A 14,627-nucleotide genomic window follows, 5' to 3' on the forward strand; every position below is an offset into this window, starting at 1 on the left:
TTTTATATGAATGTTTTTTCCCACTAGGCATTAGTATCTGCTCACAAAAAAGAGAAAAAACTCAGGAAAGCTGTTCTGTGTGTATGGGTGTGTGTTCTAGGATTGCACGATACAGCTTGGGAATTAAGTCATAACAGTCATAACTGTTTTCACAGCGCTCTAGCTGGCACAGCTGGCCCCTTGCCAGATGGCCCTTATCGCTCCTCGTTGGAATCGTCTCCTTATTGGCTAAAGAGATATCAGGTTCTCGCTACTTGCTACTGGCTGGCCCAGCTGCCATACAAACGGAGGGTGTTCCGGGTATTGGCTTCTAAGCTGTCTATCTCTGCTCTACGGGCACCTATTGGCTCATGTGAAGGCTGGACTGCAAATATGACACCGAATTTGTAGTTCATCAACTGGGAAGTGAGAGCCGGAAAAAAAATGGACGGGAGTGAACTCCGTTTACAGTCTTCGGTCAGAAAAATAACTATTGTAAGACGAGCACAGCAATTTGGATTAAAAGGCTTAGATATTTCTTGGACCCTTGGGGATCTATGAAAAAATATTGAAAATTATGAAGCGAGGGAAGAGTTTAAAAATAAGTAAACAAATTGAACTAGCGCCACCTAATTCAAGTGAATCTTATTTTCACTCAGTGTACCACTCTGTGTCTCATACAGTTCTCTGTTATAAATGGATATTCTGCTTGTGTTACTTAGCCATTATAAATGGATGTTATGTTCTGCTTGTGTTACTTAGCGCTTTTTTCCGTTGCAACTTATTTTATAAGTGCCATACAACACTTCACAATTGCTTGTACTTTATCACACATCAAACTGAATCGTCATTCAGTTTGACAATACACAACTACACATGCGCACATAAACAATTCATACACATTACACACCGTACACGTATCTTCGTATACTTATGGCGTACACTTATTGTATTGTATACTTATGGCGTACACTTATTGTATTGTATACTTATGGCGTACACTTATGAATATGTGTACTTATCGCCCTATATTTATGAATGTGTACTTATCGCTGTTTACTCATGAATGTGTACTTATCGCCGTATACGTATGATGATAATGTGCACGTATATGAATACTCATAAATACATATAAATACCATGCACTTTACGGTACATATGTCGGCACTCAAAGCCGCCTCCAAGTTGACACATCGCAGGGTGATCTTTACAGTTAGACTTTTTGGTTACTAAAGACTGTTTTAGTTAGACTTAACTGATAACTCGATAATTACTACAAAAAACACTTAGAAAACTCCTCAGACCTGGATGAGAATGAGCAAACTTCTTTATTGTGGTCAATCAGCCAACAATCTTCTAAGAGAAATTGCCAAGTTGAAAGTAACAAATGAAAACCCCAAAAAGAGCATGTCATGCAAAAATCAATCAAAAACAAAAACTCTCACGATGTTCTTGCAAAAGTAAAAAACACACACACCTCCACACACAAACACACACACACACACACACACACGCTCGTGGGGCTGCCTTCATCTGGCCAGAAGAATTTGACACACACCTTCACCCCGATCTTCTCAATATCTACCCTGGTGCTCCTAGTTTCCTCTTTGGTTCCCAGTATTTCTTGGAGTCCCAGGTGCCATATCACCTTATTTATCGGCATCACCTCCTATGTTTTCTAAATACACTGACCTAATTTTCCCTTATTTCCCATTACCTTTTCCCCATATGCCCATTTATGGATTTTCCTCCCCTTAGTTCTCAGGGCCTAGGTCTGTGAACCACTGTCTTTTTCATTCTACATAACAAGTTATCTGTAATCGGTCTGTCTGTGTTTTCCCCTTGTTTCTGTCTGCCGTCTCTCCCTGGTATTAATTGTTTTGCTCCGCCCACTCATTGCTCACCATGGACACTAATCACATTCCATCTCTTCCCCAGGTGTCTTGTCTTGTCTCTAATCGTCTCTGCTTGGTTATTGGCTCCTGTCCACTATATCTACTCTGTCTGTTCACTTCCCTGGTGTTGGTCGTTGTAGGTGTTTGGTTCATGTTGTTCTCTGTTCCTGTTCTGTGTCCTGATCTGTTTTGCCTGCCTGTATGTTTGTTTCTTGTTTTTGTCCAGTAAAGTCCTATCTGCATTTGGATCCTCTCTTGCCTTTTGTTTCACCGTGTCACATCGTGACAGAACGACCAACCACATGGATCCAGCAGAAATCCTGTTTTGTCTACGTCAGGAGGACGCCCCAGTTGAGGAATACACAGAGGTATTCTTGGACCTGTGCAACGAGGTCAATTTTGACGAGAAGGCGCTCAAGGATATCTTTAAGTACGGACTAAGGGACATCCTGCGGTATCTGATGCCGTCTACTCGAGAGATAAAAACATTCTCAGAGTTCGTCAACTTGGCGTTGCTCCTGGACGGGTCCACGCTGAGCGTGAGCACTGTAGAGACGGAAGCCGGCCGTAAGTATTTTTTGGGGGGGGGCAGCAAGCATCGGGGTCCGTGGGCCACAGAGTGGAATCAGCCACGGACGCCCGAATGCTCCACAGTTCCTCCGCCCAGACCAGTCCCGTGCACACCCGTGATTGAGCCAGTTCCCATGGCTACCGTACCGGCGAGCTCGGCTGAGGTCCGTGCTAACCGGCTGGTCTCCAAACTGGCGGATACCCCGATGAGGTCGGCTCGGGCGGAACCGACCGGGTCGATGGAACCTACCGAACTGACCGGGTCGCCGGAACCGACCGGGTCGACGGAACCTGCCGAACCGACCGGGTCGACGGAACCGACCGGGTCGATGGAACCTGCTGAACCGACCGGGTCGACGGAACCGACCGGGTCGAAGGAACCGGCCGAGCTGACGGAACCAGCCGGGTCGACCGATATGACTGAGTCAGAGGACGCGGTCGACATCATGACACCCAAACTACCTGAACTCTCTGCCTGGCCTGAACCTATGCATGTTTCTGTTTTCCTGTGTTTTGCTTCGCTGGACTTGCCAGCCCTTCTACCTCCTGTCCCTGTTCATAGGCCCAAAGCACCACCCTGGCTGCCAACTCCGTTCCGGTCTCTGGCTCCGCCTCCAGCACCACCCTGGTCCCCGGTCCTGCTCTGATCTCTGGCTCCGCCTCCAGCACCACCCTGGTCTCCGGTCCTGCTCTGGTCTCTGGCTCCGCCTCCAGCACCGCCCTGGTCGCCGGTCCTGCTCTGGTCTCTGGCTCCGCCTCCAGCACCACCCTGGTCTCCGGTCCTGCTCTGGTCTCTGGCTCCGCCTCCAGCACCGCCCTGGTCGCCGGTCCTGCTCTGGTCTCTGGCTCCGCCTCCAGCACCACCCTGGTCTCTGGTCCTGCTCTGGCCTCCGGCTCCGCCTCCAGCACCACCCTGGTCTCCGGTCCTGCTCTGGTCTCTGGCTCCGCCTCCAGCACCACCCTGGTCTCTGGTCCTGCTCTGGCCTCCGGCTCCGCCTCCAGCACCACCCTGGTCTCCGGTCCTGCTCTGGTCTCTGGCTCCGCCTCCAGCACCGCCCTGGTCGCCGGTCCTGCTCTGGTCTCTGGCTCTGCCTCCGGCACCGCCCTGGCCTCCTGCTCTGCCAGCGCCGCCCTGGCCTCCGGCTCTCCCGGGCCGCCTGCCTCCTGCGCCGGCGCCGCCCTGCCTCTGCTCCGCCGGCGCCGCCCTGGCCTCCTGCTCTGCCGGCGCCGCCCTGGCCTCCTGCTCTGCCGGCGCCGCCCTGGCCTCCGGCTCAGCGGGCGCCACCACTACACGAACCCGACCCGCCCTCCCACCCTGGTTGCGCCTTCGTTCCACCCGCCTGAACTGGGTTTTGTGGACTTGGGAGCGTCTGGAAGCCACTCGTGGGGGGGGGCTCTGTAATGGGTCTGTCTGTGTTTTCCCCTTGTTTCTGTCTGCCGTCTCTCCTTGGTATTAATTGTTTTGCTCCGCCCACTCATTGCTCACCATGGACACTAATCACATTCCATCTCTTCCCCAGGTGTCTTGTCTTTGTCTCTAATCGTCTCTGCTTGGTTATTGGCTCCTGTCCACTATATCTACTCTGTCTGTTCACTTCCCTAATGTTGGTCATTGTAGGTGTTTGGTTCATGTTGTTCTCTGTTCCTGTTCTGTGTCCTGATCTGTTTTGCCTGCCTGTATGTTTGTTTCTTGTTTTTGTCCAGTAAAGTCCTATCTGCATTTGGATCCTCTCTTGCCTTTTGTTTCACCGTGTCACATCGTGACATTATCGCTATGAGCTAAGGTCTGAGAACCATGGTCTTCTTCATTTTCCATAACAATTTATGAGTTAAGGTCTGGGAACCATGGTCTTTTCCATTCTACATAACAAGTTTGTATTTGTTATTACAAATGTGCTCAAACTGACTAGGCCTGACAGCCCCAAATCTGGTTACTTTTACTAAGTTTATGATTACAATAAACATATTTGGCCTACAACATCACCTACATATGTCTTATGACAGCAATTGTAATATTTTGCAAGGCCTAATACTTTACTTTGGTTATAGTATTGTAAGGAATAATACTTTAATTATTTCTACTAAGATTTTTTACAACATCTCTCTTTATCAATCCAAACTGTATGCATGATTTCAGCCCTAGTAATAACTTGTCTGTTTCCATCCACAAGTACAAAAAACACATCCTTCTTCTTTCCTTTGTAGGATAGACTGACTCTGCATATTCCCTTTGTAGGTATAGTTTTGTTCGCATATGTTTTCAGATGCACTTTTCTTTGATTTATTTTTGGTTTTCTATTCAGTCTCAGAAAGTCTTTCATAGGGAGGATGTTTACCTTGTGCCCCTGTTTCCAATTTTATTGTGACATCAGTGCCATTTACATCCATGTGAGCCATCCCCTCTCCTCCTGGATAAATTTGTTTCTCTTCAATTGAGTCTAACGAAGATCATCATTCATCGCCTTCTGAGGCCTGGCAAATTTGTATTGGCCTTTCCGCAGTGAGGTTTATCTCTTTTAACAATTACATCCTGACTCTTATCTTGTACTCCAATGACTTTTTGATCACATTTTAACAATTATGAAGGAGTCACATAAATAAATGAGGAACCAATCACCACTTATATCAACATCGTATTTCCCCTGTTATCAAAATATACAATTTCGAACACAAACTTTTCACCATTGAAAGCAAGTGCTCATAAATGTCCATCCAACATTAAAGTCTTGAGTTACCACAAATGTCCTTGGTTCTTCATTCCATTATAGGTTTTTGCAAAGGAGCTCAGATATATTCCCAAATTGAGGAGAAACACAAATCAAAATCTTGAGCCAGATGAGATGTCCTCAAACTAACATAAATGTTCCTCAATCAGGGTGTACGTACAAGAATCAAAGCATGGGGAGAGCAAACACTCCCAGCTAAGAGGTATCTTCCCTCACATTTCCTCCCAACTTTTTCTCCTAACCTGGAGAAATCTCCCTGATAATGACACCTATTGCCCTCTAATTGCAGGGGGTACAATTACGACTAACAAAAAGTAAGGAACACAGGGGAACAGTTTACTGGAACTGTTATACACCCCTCCTCTCAGAAGAAGGTCGTAGAACTTTTTAAGAGTTTCTACATGGTAGATCTCAACTTGTTTGGGTTCGGTTAACTTCTCAACTCTGTAGTTTACATTATTCAACTGTTTAAAAACTTTGGCAGTCTGATGGGTCTCCTGTTTCCCTGCTACGGCCGGCCAGTGGGTGGAGCTGTGTTGTTAATTCAGGTGCACCTGTTTCTTGTTATCTCTCCTTATTTAAGTTTGGTGTTGATTGTGTTTAGCAGATCTTTTTCCGCTTGGGATCTGTTTGGGGTTGTTTTCTGTTTTGTTTCTTTGTTATTTTGTAGGTGTTGTTTTCATTTGAGTTCACCGCTACCCTGTCACATGTAAACTGTTAAAACATTCTGCCAAAGCTCAGATTAATTATTCACAATTATTTATTAAATAAAAGATTAACTGGTATTTTGGTTTTCAGTGCATCCTCCCTTTTTTTTGTCATGACTTGAGCCGGTTGTGACAGCAGGCCCTTGCCACTTAGGTGCAAGCTTGGCCATAAATGCGTCCCCTGCATGAGACAATGGGTGAGCTCGTGTCAGAACTCAGACCCCGCCTCCGAGTGGACATATCGCAGGGTGAACCACACTTTCAGACTTTTAGCCAAATAATGAATGTTAAATACTTAATTTAACTATTTAACTATTTACTATTAAATTAACTATTTAAATTAACTATTAAACAATTTATTTAAACTAAAATTTACTGTTAACACTATAATTGATACAAATTAAACAATGAGAAGACTCTCCAAACATCTTTATAGGAGCCAGTCAGCCAACAATTCCATTGAGCTCAAAGAAAAATTTCTAAGTCAAAAGCAATCAAATGAAAAAAAAAACCCAAGCAAGCATCCCCCTGCAACCAAACAGTTTGAACACAAAAAAGCAAGCCAGCTGTGGGGATTGAAGCAGTCCTGGCCCAGTGCGAGATGGGTGAAGAAAGGCCCATAGCCTTCCTGGGCAGGAAACTGTTACACCGAGAGAAGCGATACTCTACCGTGGAGAAAGAGGGGCTGGCAATCAGGTGGACATTGGAGAGCCTCCGATATTACCTGCTGGGAAAATAATTCACCACCGAGCTCTGACATGGATCCATACCATGAAGGACCACAACGCTTGGGTGACTAGGTGGTACCTTTCCCTGCAACCCTATCAGTTCAAGGTCAGACATGGACCTGGGGTCCAGAACAAGATTGCTGGACGGGGTGTGTGTGTGATGTGACAGAGTGACCTGTCCCAATGCCCGTTGATCCGTGCAGCACACAGACACACACACACACATTAGCTTTGTCTTGCGTTTAATGTTTCGTCCTGTTGTGTGTCTATACTTACCTGTTATGAGCGTTTGTCAGTGTCTGGTGTTTGGCGGTCTTCCACGTTGCATCTCCATCATCAGCCGGTCGAACCCGAGTGCCACCAGTGTCCTGGATAAATAGCGCTGGGTCCTCTGTGAGTGGGCGTGTCAGTGTGAAGCAGCCGGAATGATCCTGTCTGTTACAGGGGAATAAATAAATTAAATATAATTATTCTGTGTTTATTATTTTTGTTTATCTTTTGTTTTTGTTATTTTGATCATCTTTTGGTTTCTAGAAATATTTCATTGATATATGTTTATATACATTTATATAAAATTGTGTTGTGTTGGGTAAATGTACATACTTACCCTTTTACTTACCGCTTGTGTTAATATTGGTCTTAAATAAAAGGGGCGGGGCTTGGCCTATAAGAAGGTGCCCCAGAGAAAGATCTGTGTCAGTTTACCTGGCTAGCGAGCGTGCAAGTGTGGTGCCGTGAGCAAGTTATTTTTGTCTGTCTTGAAGTAGTGGACTTTATATATATATATACATTTATATATTTCTTTTCTTTTGTTTTTCACAGTTTTGCTCCTTTGTTACTTTTGTACATAGTGTTGGGTCGGTATTCATCTCTTGGGCACTGTAAAATAAATAGCACTTATACACCTTTACATCTTTGCGAGTATTGCCATCATTTTTTTTATTTATTTATTTTTTTTTGGGAAAACACAGTTACGCCTGACAGCGGGTCCTGTCGGACCTGTTGTCTGACACCAGCCCTCTCCAAAGGAAATCTCAATATATACCCTGGCACCTCTAGGTGCCTTCTATACATTCAGGTAATTCATCCTTTCTAAATTCCCCTTACTTTGCAGAATACACAATAAGACTTCCCCTTATTTCCCAGAAAAACAAGTCTGCCTTTTTAATTTCAGAAAAACAAGTCTGTCCTGTATTTTTTCCAGACTTACTTCTGCATTGTTATTAAAAAATATGCTTTGTTGTTAAAAATGTTGTTAAAAATGTGCTCCAGAGATCTTCTCGTCTCTTCTTATTCTTGAGTTATTTGCCACTCAATCTTCCATAACACAGATGTTTTGTGTATTAATCCTCTTTTACAGCTACATTGAGTAAGTTTCCTCATTTCATTTCTTCCTATTCTATACTGTATATGATTTCTACTGAATATATAATTGATTGGATATATGTTATCTTTATTAGTTTAAATTATGATAAAAGTTCTTGATTTTATATTGGTTATGTTGTATTGCTATTTTTGCTAAGCCCTTGCTGTTATAATATTGCTTTGTATATATGTGGAGTTCTATGTTGACTCCTTAAGCTTACTAAACCTATGAACTGAACATTGTTATGATCTCAGTATGTCACTTTCCAGACTGGGCTTGCACACACATGCATATTTTAAGCCTTAGTTTCTCTATTTCCACTAAAGGTCAGGTTCCCCTTAAAGCCTCAATCTCAGAATCAGCAGGTCCGTCCAGCTGGTCGCCTGATTCAGCTGTCTCGCCCTACTCCCTACATGAGGCCTGTTTCAGCTGAACTTTTGACTTTCACTTCCTCACACATTGTTGATCAGAGAGCTCAGACTGACTAGGCCTGATAGCACGGAGTCTGGTTATTTTTTACTAAGTTTATGATTACAATAAACCTCTTTTCTTGTTTACACATTGACTCAGGTGTGGCCATTTATATGTTAGTCATATATTACCCTAAAACTATTACATCTGGGGCCTACAACCTTGCCTACATACATATGTCTTATGACACCAATTGTAATATTTACTTATAGTATTGTAAGGAATAATACCTTAATTATTTTTATTAAGATTTTTCACATTACTCCCCCCCCTTTGAGGCTGTAAACCCTCAACCAAACCTATGTTGCAGTAATCTTGACATAAATCCTAACCCTAACCTTATGAACATCTACAGGGGCTATGGTTATAATGAAAAAAAAAATCACATTTAAACAAAACAAAAATTTCAAACAACATTAAAACAAACCAAAAATCTTAAACTCTAAACAAAACGTCAACAAATTTTAAACTTTAAACAAAATTTCAACATTACCACTCTAGTATAACCATTAACACCCCCCAATACATGTATTACACACATATCCAGAAACATACGTCATTATCAAAAGGTGAACCGGGAGTGAGCAAAAAACCCTCAGAGGCCAACTGGGGGAAAATTCTCACTCTGCCCGCATATATAGCACGACAGTGAAGTCAGTGTCACCAGGGTCACCGTAATATACAGAATATACATATAACAACAGCTTTAACATACAGGAAAGAGAGTCAGGGTATACTCAGAGTCACACTATTATTAGTTTTATCATTGGTCCCTCAGGGCCGTGTTCAAGACAGGCCTTGTGGTGTCCTCGAGGCGGTTAGGGTCAGAGACGTCGGGATGGGTGGTACTCCATGGATCTGCACACAACACTTACAAAAAATACACAAACAAGGGAGACACAGACAAACAGGGACAGTAGACACAGAACATATGCAAGGCAAGGCAAGTTAAGTTTATTTGTATAGCACATTTCATACACAGAGGTCATTCAAAGTGCATTACTCCCCCCTTTGAGGCTGTAAAGCCTCAACCAAACCTATGTTGCAGTAATCCTGACATAAATCCTAACCCTAACCTTATGAACATCAACAGGGGTTATAATCAAAAAAAATAAATCACATTTAAACAAAACAAAAATTTCAAACAACATTTAAACAAACCAATAATCTTAAACAAAACTTCAACAAATTTTAAACTTTAAATGAAATTTCAACATTACCACTCTAGTATAACCATTACCCCCCTCAATACATGTATCACACACATATCCAGAAACATACGTGCTCATTCTCAAAGGGTGAACCGGGAGTGAGCGAAAAACCCTCAGAGGCCCTGCACACAACACTTACAAAAGATACACAAACAAGGGAGACACAGACAAACAGGGAAAGTAGACACAGAACATAGGCAAGGCAAGGCAAGTTTATTTGTATTGCACATTTCATACACAGAGGTCATTCAAAGTGCTTTACATAGAAATTAGAAAACAATTTATAAGAGAGAAAAAAATGAAAAATAAGAAACACACAATAAAATCATAACAAAAACAAATAGCAATTAAAGAAAATAAATGTGATTTTAATAAAAAAAACTATTTAAAATATGTTAAAGAATAAAACAGGATTAAAAGTGATTTGAATAAAAAGTGCAGTCAGTGTGAAGCAGCACAGTCAGTGTGAAGCAGCACAGCACTCATTCAGTAAATGCAGAGTTAAACAGATGTGTTTTTAATCTAGATTTAAAAGTGTCTACTGTTGAAGCACATCTGATCCCTTCTGGAAGCTGATTCCAGCTATAGGTGGCATAATAACTAAATGCTGATGCACCTTGTTTTGAGTGAACCCTTGGTATCTCTAACTGACCTGGGGTCTCATTTATAAAGCGTGCGTACTCACAAAACGGGGCTGGAAACATGCGTACGCCAGTTTTCGTACAAAGGTTGTGATCTATAAAAAACAAACTTGATGGGAAAGTGTGCGCACCTTTAAGCAAACTTTGAGACGTGCGTACACACATTCTGGAGACAAAGGGAATTGGCGACACAGATGGTGAGGTCGTGAACTGAAGTTAGATTGTAGAAAATTCATGTGAGAAGAACGATTATAAGAATTAATGACATTTAATTTTCACTCCATTTCATACGTTATATCCAAATTATCATGAAGATTATATCCAACAGTGTTATTTGTGCCAATTGTTTTAGGCTATATACATCTAGTAAAATCCAAACGTAATTCAAAATGTATTAAAAATAATAATAATAGTAATCAGCGCTACTCCATCAAGGTGTATCCTGCCTTGATGCCCAATGACGCCTGAGGATAGGCACAGGCTCCCTGACCCGAGTAGTTCGGATAAACGGTAGAAGATGAATGAATGAATGAATAATCAGCGCTGCCTTACAGTCACATTGTCCACAACGGGAGCGCAGGAGGAGATGGCGTGACTACATGTGATACAGAATAGCATGAAATACCCATGTATTAGAGAACTGCAGAGCACAGTGTTTCCTTAATGTACATATATCATAAAATTTCAAAGTCTGCAAATACAGTCATGAAGCACAATCGCTACTCATCATCGGTCCTAACTATTACGGTGTTCATTACAAAACCGTCATGAAGCAGTGTGTTCACTATAACATTTTTGTCTTAAATTTTTGCCCATAAATTAATTCTGTGATTTTGTCAAGGTGTTAACGATCAGTCTAATTGATAGAAACATATAAATCCTCTGGTGACCCGGGTATGTAATGCTTCATGATGGCACTGCTGGCACTGCTGGAGGAGTACGCCAATGGCAGAATAAGGAGAGAACGAGTTTTCAGGGACCATGATGATTTCCTGACCCATGATGATGACAGGCTATTAAGCCGATTTAGATTCCCTAGAGCTGTGCTCTTAGATCTATGTGTTCAATTGTCTCCAGTATTAGAGAGGGCAACATCCCGGAACCATGCCATCCCAGTCCAAATACAAGTCCTAACCACTCTGGGGTTCTTGGCAGACAGGTAAATTATTTATATAAAAAAAAGAACTATAAGTAATCCTCAACTTTGTGTCTAAGACCTTTTTGTATATGAAATAATTTTATTGGAATCTATCTATGGTATATCACAGCCGTCCCTGAGTGCCATAATATCTGTCGTTTGGAATGGTATACTTAATATGGGTAGTCGATACATCAGGTTCCCCTACACTGCGTGAGAACAGGCCAAAATTAAAATGCAATTTGCAGCAATGTCTGGTTTCCCAATTGTAATCGGCGCAAATGACTGCGCTCATGTTGCTATAAGGGCACCATCTGAAAATGAATTTGCTTATGTTTATAGAAAGCATGTGCATTTTATTAATGTGCAAATCATATGTGACTCCAACATGACCCTCACAAACATTGTGGCATGCTGGCCTGGTTCAACACATGATTCCTTTATCTTGACACATAACAGTGTATAGAGAACAGACTAAATGCAGGCGCAGTACGTGATGGCTGGCTTCTTGGTGAGTTTAACGATATTAAAAAGTAGAAAATGTAACAATTTTGTTTTCAATATAATTATAACAATGTTGCTTTTAATATAATTATAACCTTCAGGCGACAGTGGCTACCCCTGAGACGCTGGTGTTTTTGCATTGACTATTTATGATTAAAAATGGGTGTGTACAGGGCGGGATTTGAGGCTGGTTCACGTACGCACATCTGCGGGTGATCTGTGATTTATAAAGGGAACATGCGTATGCACGGTTTTATAAATCGGAATTTATTTTGGCGTACGCCATTTTTGGCTTTTGGGCGTACGTAAACTTTTATTAGGGATCCTACGCACAGTTTTATAAATGAGACCCCTGATCCTAATGATCTGAGTAGTCTGCTTGGTTTATATTCAATTAGCATATCTGTAATGTATTTCAGTCCTAAGCCATGAAGTGACTTATAAACGAGTAACAATACTTTAAAATCTATTCTAAATGTAACTGGAAGCCAGTGTAAGGACCTGAGGACTAGAGTGATGTGCTCAGATTTTTTGGTTCAGGTCAGAATTCTGGAAGCAGCTGTCTAATGGACTTTTTGGGGATCCCAGTGAGGAGTCGATTGCAATAATCCACCCTGCTGGTGATGAGAGCATGAACAAGTTTTTCTAAGTCCTGTCTTGAGACAAAACATCTAAGTCTGGCTATATTTCTGAGATGGTAGTAAGCTGATTTGCTTATCGCTTTCACATGACTACTGAAATTAAGGTCAGACTCTAAAATTATACCAAGATTTCTGACTTTATTTTGTGTCTTTAGACCCCTAGAGTCAAGGTGTGTGTTAACCTTATTATATTGCATACACACACACACACGCACATATACACACACACATATACATACACACTCTGGACCCCTCACATCCAGCACACTCCCTCACTCAGGACCCCTCACATCCAGCACACTCCCTCACTCTGGACCCCTCACATCCAGCACACTCACTCACTCTGGACCCCTCACATCCAGCACACTCACTCTGAACTGTTGCCATCTGGTGGACGCTACAGAGCCCTGAGCACCAGAACGACCAGACATAGGAACAGTTTCTCCCCTCAGGCTTTCCATCTGATGAACACTTAACACACACGGAACACACAACACTATTCTTACATTATTTACATAAAACACATACTTACTTATTTATATTTCAATTTGCACATTTTTCCACTGTACATACAAACTGTCTTTATTATATATATTCATGTCATGTCATTGCCATTCTGTTACACTGTGGAGCTTCTGTACTAGAACAAATTGCTCTTATGTGAAAACATACTTGGCAATAAAGATCTTTCTGATTCTGATTCTACTTAAGTGTTACTTTGGGCTGTTTCCATTTTACTGGAATGATACTTTGCACTCTTACATAATTATACTTCCACATCCCTCTACGGACACAATGAAGCCTGAGTCACCATTGGATAGTAAATGTTTTATTTTACTCACCAGGCTTTTTACATAAAATGTATAAACACAAATGAACAAATAATTAAAACACACTTTATTTTAATTTTAATTATCCTCTATCTTAATTTGTCAATCCATCCATTATTCTAAAATAAATACGTTGTTTGGTTGTGGAACATTGTGTGATAGCGCTTTCACCAGCAGAGGTCAGCATCGAGCTGAAAAGCTTCGAGTAATGAAGAGAGGATTTTAAAGAAGCATAAAGAAATAATAATGATGGGACTTTCAGGGACTGTTTTCTGTAAACTGGATCTGGCAGATGGGATGGTTATTAAATCAGATACAGAGAGAAAAGAACTAAAGGATCTAATGAGTGAAAACAACCTGATAGACGTGTGGAGAGAGAGAAATGTAGGAAGGAAAGAAGAGATATAGTGAAAAACTTGCAGGACAATGATTGTCTTTATTTTATGTACAAGAAATGTAGAAAACTTTACAGACAAAATCAGATATAAGGAACAAGTTTCAGTATCATGAGTTTTTATTTATTAAGACTGGAATAATGTAGAAAGGGGACAAAGTGTATGGGTTCTAAATACAGGAAGTTTAAAGAAAAACAACTATGATTTTATGTTTAGAGAAATTATAGAAAAAGAAAAAGGAAATGAAATGAATGAGGTAGATAATGTAAGTTTTTTAATTAAATATTGTAGAAAGAAAGAAAGAAAGAAAGAAAGAAAGAAAGAAAGAAAGAAAGAAAGAAAGAAAAGAGAAAAAACAAGTAAAAGTATTTTTTTTAAATTAGAGAATGAATTGGCCAAAGAGAACAAAAATATAAAAAAGGGAGGAGAAAGAATTCGAAGGGGAAAAATGAAGAAATTAAGCAAAATATATGGTGGAAAGAGGAAAAAAGAAAGAAGTTAAATTATATAAAAACAAGATAAAAAAATGTCATGAGGAAATTAAGAAAGAAGAAATTGAAATATAGAAAAATAGATCAACTACACAAAAAAGATTCCTTTAATGTTTAAAGGGATTTTAATAAAGATTTTAAAAGGGTTTGGTGAAAAGGGTTTGAAAAGAAGAGACTTTTAAAGGAAAAGAAATAAATCAAGATCACAACTATGAGTCAATCATCTGTGGAGAAACTAATCTGAGATCCAATTAAAGAGGTAAAAATATTGTGTAAACATCTGTAACACATGGATGTGTATTTGTGTAAGCAGTGTGATGATGTGGTGATATCT

Source organism: Tachysurus fulvidraco, chromosome 3 (assembly GCF_022655615.1).
Source record: "Tachysurus fulvidraco isolate hzauxx_2018 chromosome 3, HZAU_PFXX_2.0, whole genome shotgun sequence".
In the NCBI taxonomy this organism is placed as follows: domain Eukaryota; kingdom Metazoa; phylum Chordata; class Actinopteri; order Siluriformes; family Bagridae; genus Tachysurus; species Tachysurus fulvidraco.